Below are 9,233 nucleotides of genomic sequence, written 5' to 3' on the forward strand. Positions count from 1 at the left end.
TTGACATTTATGACATACACAACATACATGACATTTATGGCATAGGGACATACAGGTATTTAGTACTGATACATTTGTGACAAACGGTATTCAAATATACAGTACTGTTATAGATCCTGACAGAGTATATACATATGATGGGGAGGGGACTGTACATTAGGAGGGAGTGGGTGGGTGGGAGAGAAATATACATACGGTGGGGAGGAGACTGTACATTTGGAGGGGGTGGGTGGGTGGGGGAGGAGACTGTACATTTGGAGGGGTGGGTGGGTGGGGGAGGAGACTGTACATTTGGAGGGGGTGGGTGGGAGAGAAATATACATACGGCGGGGAGAGAATATATACATGCGGTGGGGAGGAGACTGTCTATTAGGAGGGGGTGGGGGGTTTGGACATTTACGGTGGCCAGTTTAGAATTGCAGTCTCCCGTAGGTGCTCTTTGAGAGCGGTTTTGAATGTGGGTAGGGATTCACATTCCTTTACAGCTTTGGGTAGGGCGTTCCACATTGATGTGGCATAATTGCGAAACGTGTTTAGTACCTTGTTTGAGCCAAATCTGGGTTTAACATGATTTGTTGAGCTTCCTCTGGTGTTGTGGTCGTGGTATTCACTGACCTTTGGGAAGTATTTTGACATGTACATGGGTACCTTAGTCGTATAGTGTATCTTGTAGACCAGGCCCATTGCAAGTTGCTGTACTCTGTCGTCTACTCTAAGCCATCCTAGGTTGTCAAAGTGGGCAGGGGTGAGGTGGGTTCTAAGGGTAAGGTCAAGTAGTAGTCTGACCAGTTTGTTTTGTGATGTTTGTAATCTTGTTTTTAGCGCCTTTGAGGTGCTTTGGTACCATGAGGTGCAAGCATAGTCGTAGTACCCTTGAATGAGTGCTCCTGCTAGAGTCTTCAGGGTATTCTTGTTTACCATGAGAGGAGATCCGGTACAAGAATCTAGTTCGTTGGTTGACTTTTTTTATTACATTGGATGCCATTTTGTCACAGGAAAGATTTGCCTCTAGGATGGAACCCAGGTAGGTAATTTCATCTTTCCTTGTGACAATATTGTCACCCACTGTAACTGAGAAGCCGTCGGTCTTGCTGAGTTTGTTATTTGAACCGAAGAGAATGGACTCTGTTTTGACCATGTGTAATGATAGTTTGTTATCAGCGAGCCATATGCAGATTTTGCCTAGTTCCAAGCTGAGGGTTTTTTCAACCTGCAACTTGTTCTTGTCAGAGACCAGCAGGGCTGAGTCGTCCGCAAACAGGAACAAGTTGCAGTCACAGGCTGATGACATGTCATTTGCATAAATTAGGAACAGTAGCGGTCCTAGTATGCTTCCTTGTGGAACACCACAGCTCACTGTGAGGGGGAAGGGGGGGGTAGAGTACCATTTACCTCCACCATCTGTTCTCTCCCCTCCAGGTAGGATTGCATCCAGCTCACTGATAAACTATCAAAACCAATTGCTTTTAGCTTGTCAATCAGAATGGAGTGATTGACAGTGTCGAAGGCCTTTGGTAGGTCCAGCATGACCATGCCGCAGTATTTGCCCGCGTCCACCTCTTGTTTGATGTGGTCGTTCAAATAGAGAAGGCATGTGTCAGTGGAGTGGGACGTTCTGAAGCCAGATTGGAATTCGTAGATTAGATTTTTTTTTCCGCTAGGTACTTTTCGACCTGTTCGTAGACTATTTTCTCCATGACTTTCGAGATGGAGGTAAGAATAGAAACAGGGCGGTAGTTGCCTGGGTCTAATTTGCTGCCCTTTTTGTGCAGAGGGGTCACTCTCGCAATTTTGAAGTCCTTGGGGACGTGTCCCTGTTTTATGGAGAGGTTTATTATGTGTGTGATGACTGGGGTGATGGCGGCTGCTGAGTCTCTGAGGAATTTGGAGGGGATGTTGTCATGGCCAGTGGCCTCGTTAGGTTGGAGGGCGCACATTTTTTTGAGTACCTCATCGGTTGTTACCATTTCTAGTTTGAAGTCGTCTTTGCGGACCCCTAGGTTTTTGTAGTATGCTACTATGTGTTCTACCCCATACTGCCCTGAGTGGGAGGGTAGTTTGTTTACCAGTGTTGTGGCTATGTTTGTGAAGAAGATGTTTAATTAATTGGCTACATCCAGCTTGTCTGTGATGAGCGTGTTGTCTGTCTTTAGGTTTATGTTTGAGAATCTGGTTTTAAGTTAGGGTTAGGTGAAAGAGCCCATGTCTGTTCCCGGCTGCCATTGGGGGCGGAGAACCGTTTTTTATCTGCGACCCATAACAATGCATGTGTGTTCCTATGTGTGTGTCGCTGCATGACTACGTTGCAATGTGTACAATGAAAAAATACTTCTTCTTCAAAGTCCAGTTTAATCTTAATCTTAACTAAATCAAGGAAATCCTTATGTATAAACTGTCAACACAAGATGTAACCCGGTGTGAGGCCGCGCCGTCCCACCTGGTGATGCTTGAAAAGTATCTGGGCTTGTTCAACTGCTCTCCCACTCAGGGACGTAGATGCGGGCGGATAGTGGAACTGACTACCTAGGGCCCTGAGCTCAGGGAGGGCCCTCAGAGTGAATGAATGAATGAAAACTTTATTTAACAGATTGCAGAATGGGTACAATACAGTACGGCTCAATACATACAATTGTTAAGGGGATGCAGACCTGAGAAAGACGTTTGTCTTGTTTCCATCAGGGTCCCCCATTTTCAATTCATATAGACATATATGACATACATGACATACAGATAGTCAGTACTGCTACATCTATACATTTATGACATACCAGATTTGCAAATACAGTACTGTTTGTGATACAGAAGGAGTCAAGAAAAGGGAGTATATACATTTGACGTAGAAACTGTACATTGGAGGAGGTTGGGTGGGGGGGGGTTGGGTACATTGGGATATTGACAACCATACTGGGTAATTTACATTGGAGGTGGTTGGGGGGGGCCGGGGGGCACACTGTATAAACAAGTAACACTGTACATTGAGGGGGGGGGGGAGGAGACACTGTACAAACAAACACAATTGTACATTGAACTATTGACAAAACCATACTAGGTAAATGACTGTACATTGGAGGGGGTTGGGTTAGGATATTTACAGGGGCCAGTGTTGAATTGCAGTCTCCCGTAGGTGTCCCTTGAGAGAGGTTTTGAAAGTGGGTAGTGATCCACATTCCTTTACAGCTTTGGGTAGGGCGTTCCACATTGATGTGGCATAATTGCGAAACGTGTTTAGTCCCTTATTTGAGCCGAATCTGGGTTTAACATGATTTGTGGAGCTCCCTCTGGTGTTGTGATCGTGGTATTCACTGACCTTTGGGAAGTATTTTGACATGTACATGGGTACCTTGGTCGTGTAGTGTATCTTGTAGACCAGGCCCATTGCAAGTTGTTGTACTCTTGTCGTCTACTCTAAGCCATCCTAGGTTGTCAAAGTGGGCAGGGGTGAGGTGGGTTCTAGGAGTAAGGTCAAGCAGTAGTCTGACCAGTTTGTTTTGAGATGTTTGTAATTTTGTTTTTAGCGCCTTTGAGGTGCTTTGGTACCATGAGGTGCAAGCATAGTCGTAGTACCCCTGAATGAGTGCTCCTGCCAGAGTCTTCAGGGTGTTCTTGTTTACCAGAGAGGAGATCCGGTACAAGAATCGAGTTCGTTGGTTGACTTTTTTTATTACATTGGATGCCATTTTGTCACAGGAGAGATTAGCCTCTAGGATGGAACCCAGGTAGGTAATTTCATCTTTCCTTGTGACAATATTGTCACCCACTGTAACTGAGAAGCCGTCGGTCTTGCTGAGTTTGTTATTTGAACCGAAGAGAATGGACTCTGTTTTGCCCATGTGTAATGATAGTTTGTTATCAGCGAGCCATATGCAGATTCTGCCTAGTTCCGAGCTGAGGGTTTTTTCAACCTGTAACTTGTTCTTGTCAGAGACCAGCAGGGCTGAGTCGTCCGCAAACAGGAACAAGTTGCAGTCACAAGCTGACGACATGTCATTTGCATAAATTAGGAACAGTAGCGGTCCTAGTATGCTTCCTTGTGGAACACCACAGCTCACTGTGAGGGGGGGGGATAGGGTACCGTTTACCTCCACCATCTGTTCCCTCCCCTCAAGGTAGGATTGCGGGTCCTTTAGTCCAGAGGGTCTGGACTAAAGGACTTTGGAAGGTTTTTACTAAAAGGTGTGTGTATGAGTCGTGGTTGGGGGAGGTCCATTTCAAATGAGTTATTTTTATTCTAATTTATTGTATATATGTATATATTCCTTCTATTGTCCGCCAACAGGAGAGACCACAAGTGTCTCATTAACGACAGAACCAATATTGACCCACTGTGGGGGAGGGTGAATGTCATGACAGTTTGATAAAGGGTCAATGGGAGGCATGTAGAATTGCACAAAAAGGAATTCATTATGCTGATGAGTATTGCACTTGGCTACTTGTTTACTTTTGTAGTGTTCAGATAACACTAATAACACTGAAATGCATGTTATGGATATGAAGCACTCAGGAATGTTTTGTTTAGTAGCAGGATACAAGTTTATACATTTAACAAAATCATTTATTATTGCACTTTTGATTTACTGTTGTAGTGAAATGCAGCAGGAATGCTGCTTTGTGTTTGTTGAGCAGTGGGCTTTAAGTTCATACATTTATTTTAATAGAAGCCTTAATTATAATTTGTCATTTTTGTATGGGTTACACAGCAATACTTTCAAATTCAGCTGTATTTATAAATTCATAAAGTTGAAATTAAGCATTACTAAATGCGTTTGAAATGGAATAAAAACAAAGTTACAACAAATTATAATTGTTTATATGCCTTATTTATCACATCTGTGACTATTATGGGCTATTTGAGTGATGGGGTACTACTGGCGGGACTGCCGATAAACAATGCGGCCCCCCAGATTGAGTGTGGACATTTAGCGGCTCTCACCATATACAAAGTTGCCCACCCGATGTAGATGAAATAGCAAGCAATACCTTGTCTTATAGGGACTGCTACCTTATCATTTAATTGAGCTGTGATTAACACAACAAAGGATTCAGTGTCCCCGATGACATTACTGGTTGCCATATTCAAATCTCATTAAATCTCATTTAATCTCAATAGCTGTCAAACTAAATGAATATTTGCAAAACTGTTTTTGATGTGTGCGAGATTATTTGTAAAATAAATTGCCACTGTTTTTTGGTGAAGTGCCCCTTTAACTTAATCAGATGGCAGCGTTCCAGCTAATTTTGCAATGTAAAAACCATATCTGCATCATGTCATTGTGTCTTTACCAGCACAGCACCAGGTGCACTGGGACAACATCAGAGAGGTGCCTGCAAATGAAGGCAAGCTAGAGTCTAGTGATTGTATGGTGAATAGCGCCATCTTGTGTCCAATCTGCCACCAGTTTATACTGTAAATCAGTGAGAGTTGCCAAGTGTTACAATGGCCCGTCCAAAGATCTCTCGTCATTGTATTGACTATATGGCTTAAACCACTAGACCTTGTATTCAAGATCCTTATATTTAATGGTTATCGTGTGCAGTATCACAATTAATACAACCATAACAACACATCATTCGCCAAGCCAATATACAGATTACAAAACATACATTCAAAACAAAAAATCAAGTACATTTACAAACCAATGAGCTTCTAGATAGACACTAGAAAAGATATGCAGCCAGTATGAGCTTCTAGAGCGACAGTAGGATCTATCAAATATCCACACGGGTCCTTCTGGGTTTAGATGTCCACGTTTATTTAGTAAGAATAAAAGAACAAAAGACAAAATGCACAAGATTCAATGAATGGTCATTCTTCCTAAGCGAAGAGACAGACCCAAATCCCACAGTAATGACCAAAATAACCAAAGGTGATCAAATACAAATACAATGGTTGCATATTGTTGTCCAACCTACCCAGAGTATGAAAATAAAGATTTTGACTTCCCCACATACAAAAGGAACAGAGGTATTGAAGATGGGAATCAAACATGTGAATATGCAAATATCCAATCAAACAAACTTTACCCAGGTAGGCTAGAAACTGTGTCCCTCAGAACAATGATAGAGTGACTGAGAGAATGTAACTCCTAATTACCTCATCTTTCACAACTCGGCATCTTCAAGATCAATTTAAATCCAAAACCCTGGGTAGAGGAGCTGTGAATGTCACTGATCTCTACTTCAGCTCACAAAACTCAGCCTCCCCAGAGGGATGTACAGAGTTAGTGTATACACAAAACCCAAGTCCAGGATAGAGAGGCTGAGTGAATGTGGTGTTGACTCTGTGCAGGAGGGTCATGGTGTCAGAGACGCTGTAGAAGGACAGAGTACCTGCCCTGTGATCCAGGTACACTCCTATTCTGGAGGACCGGGGGCCCGGTACTGTTATTCTCTTGTTATTGTGGAAGAAGCTGTAATTACCTGGGCCCTGTTTCTTGTACCTGGATAACTGAGTTAGCCGGATAACTTTAGCTGGATAACTGGGTTAGCCGGACTTTCCGGTTTCATGTACCTGGATTTTCCAAATCACCATGACAACATATCCAAAAGTTTGAGCCTGGTCGAAAGCAGAGTTCAAGTTCAAGTTAGCCTGAACTATCGCCACGCCCCCGCAAAGAAGTGACAGCCCGTTTCCTGAAACTATTCCCACAGTCTACGATCTGCATTATACCATTCTGAATTACGTTTTTGTGCTCCATTCTTCCAGAGGGGGCTTTTGAAATGTAAAATAGACCCAAAATGCTGATATTAAATTCACTTTGTCCTAAATAATGCACGTTATATATACCGTGGCGACGGTGGCGCTCGCTCGTGCGATGTACACATGATGTGGTTATTTTAATTGTAACTGGGATTAAGATGTCTGATGAGATGCGCTGTTTGACGGATTTGAGAAATTGAATGAGCCGTTGACGTCACATTAATGAATGAGGATAAAGAGATAAACTTCATTCAAAACAAAGGATATTCTAAACACGGGTCTCTCGTTCATTAATGTATAAACAATGAATTTATCCCATCTGGCCCAGTGGCCCAGCGGTAGTGCTCAAGCCTGCCAATCCAGTGACCAGGGTTCAAATCCCGGTGTTTCCAATATGATTTTTTTGAATATAATATTAATGATTATACGCCAAAGTAGCCTGGTTTTAAGTTAAAATATTATAAATCTACATGCATTGAGGATGTCATTCTTTATATAGCTCTCAACGTGCACCAAATTGAATTATTCCTATATTGCAAAAAGAAGGAAAAGACTAGGGTCTTGAACCCCGGTCGTCCGTGTGAAAGTCAAAAGAAGAACCCGTTACACCACAGAGAAGATAAGTAAAAGATTGACTATACATCAATCAATGGGTAAGAGCCGTATCGTAATTCTGTATAACAGTTAACTAATAATTTTCGCTAGCAAGATCTCATTTGATTATTCAATCCAGCAGGCAAGTTTAAAGAAATATAATCTGATTGATTGAGGTAATGAGGGACTTAGAATTAGCCTATAGATAACGCATTTAACTTGTCGGCGAGGCGATTGAGCCGTATTGCAATCTGTCAATAAAGTCTTAAATCAATTAATCAATCAATGCCGTTGAGAATCAGGATCTCTGCCATCGATACGTGCTGGCTTTTCACCTAAAACGGCCGCGCGCATTTAGCCTGACTCGCAAGTCTGGCTTGAGTTAACGAGACTGAATCCACCTTTGTGAAACAGGAAAATCCCGGCTTCGAACATCGGGTTAACTGAAGCTGGATAATGGACATCTTGATCGACTTAGTTGAACCACGTACATGAAACAGGGCCCTGGTCTGCAAAATAAAGCCCAGGATTTGGAATTTAATCCAAATCCACTGCTCGCCCCGTTGCCTGTTCTACTAATGTCTTTGTAGGAGGCTGCTACACGAACCCCTTCACTCCACTCCACCTCCCAGTAACAGCGTCCAGTCAGACCTTCTCTACCCAGAACCTGAGGCAAATAACTGAATCTTTCTGGGTGTTTAGGATATAACTTATTTTCATACACATATGTTGCTTTTCTGTTCCCCTCAGACAAAGACAGTTCTCCGTTTGTTGTGTTTGGGTCCAGTGTGATCCGAGAGGAATATTGTAAGAAGTCAGCTCTGGTCTTGGGCTCTGGCAGTAAAACATTAACTGCATTCACTGTTGTTGAGATTCTGGGCCACTGCTCTTCCAGAACGTCCTGTAGTTTGTCTCTCAGCTCAGACACAACCTCAGTCACATCTGCAAAGTACAGGAGAGGAAGGACACCGATGCTGGGTAAGTCTGTAGACTCACTGGGACTGGAGAGGGGGGGGTAACTCTGTAGAAAGTGGATGTGGTCCTCTGTGTGTGAGAGCTGCTACAGCTCAGTGTCTCTCCTCCTCAGGTCCGCTATCTCCTGCTCCAGTCTCTTCTGCAGTTCTTCAGCCTGAGTCACTGTGGTCCTCTGTTGGGCTCTGATGACCTTCTTCAGCTCAGAGCGCCTCGTCTCCAAGGAGCGTATCAGCTCAGTGAACATTCTCTCACTGTCCTCCACTGCTTTATCAGCAGAGCGATTGAGAGAATCAACAGCCTGTTGGGCCTCTTTGAGTCGCTTCTCTCTCTCCTGGACTTTCTGGTGGAATTTCTGCTGACTCATGCCAAGCTCTTTCTGTCTCTCTGTCCTTTCTGCTGCAGCTGAGACTGTATCATGGCCTTTATGTTCATCCATGGAACACAAATAACAGATGCACTGCTGATCAGTACGACAGAAAACATCCAGAATCCTGTCATGACGAGAGCAGGTGTTCTCCTGAAGCCGTGTGGAGGCTTTGACCAGCTTGTGTTTCTTTAACGGAGCTACAGTATAATGAGGCTGGAGGTGAGTTTCACAGAAAGAAGCCAGACATACCAGGCAGGACTTGAGGGCTTTCTGCTTTCTCCCAGTGCAGAAATCACAAGCCACATCTTCAGGTCCAGCATAACAGAGATCAGGAGGAGCAGCTTGGAGTCCTGTCTTCATTAGTTGTTCTATCACTTCAGCCAGCATGTTGTTTTTCTTCAGAACAGGCCTCGGAGTAAAAGTCTCCCTGCACTGGGGACATGTGTAGATCCCCTTCTGATCATCTTGATCCCAGCAGTCTGTAATACAGCCCATACAGTAGCTGTGTCCACAGGGAATAGTTACCGGATCCTTCAGTACATCCAGACAGAGAGAACAGCAGAACTGGTCCTGGTACAGATCAACTCCTTGCTGCGCCAT

The 9,233-nt window shown here is 43.6% G+C and overlaps 1 pseudogene across 1 annotated transcript; it reads right to left on the reverse strand.

Annotated features, from left to right (window-relative positions):
* Nucleotides 1-6,172: 6,172 nt before the first annotated feature.
* Nucleotides 6,173-9,233, reverse strand: LOC311245903 (tripartite motif-containing protein 16-like; annotated as a pseudogene). Its single transcript has 2 exons — nt 7,783-9,233; nt 6,173-6,437 (listed from the first exon to the last, which is right to left on the reverse strand). The product of its transcript is annotated as a tripartite motif-containing protein 16-like (transcript).

The sequence above is a fragment of the Notolepis coatsorum genome, assembly GCF_963971535.1.
Source record: "Notolepis coatsorum genome assembly, chromosome: 19".
NCBI lineage: Eukaryota > Metazoa > Chordata > Actinopteri > Aulopiformes > Paralepididae > Notolepis > Notolepis coatsorum.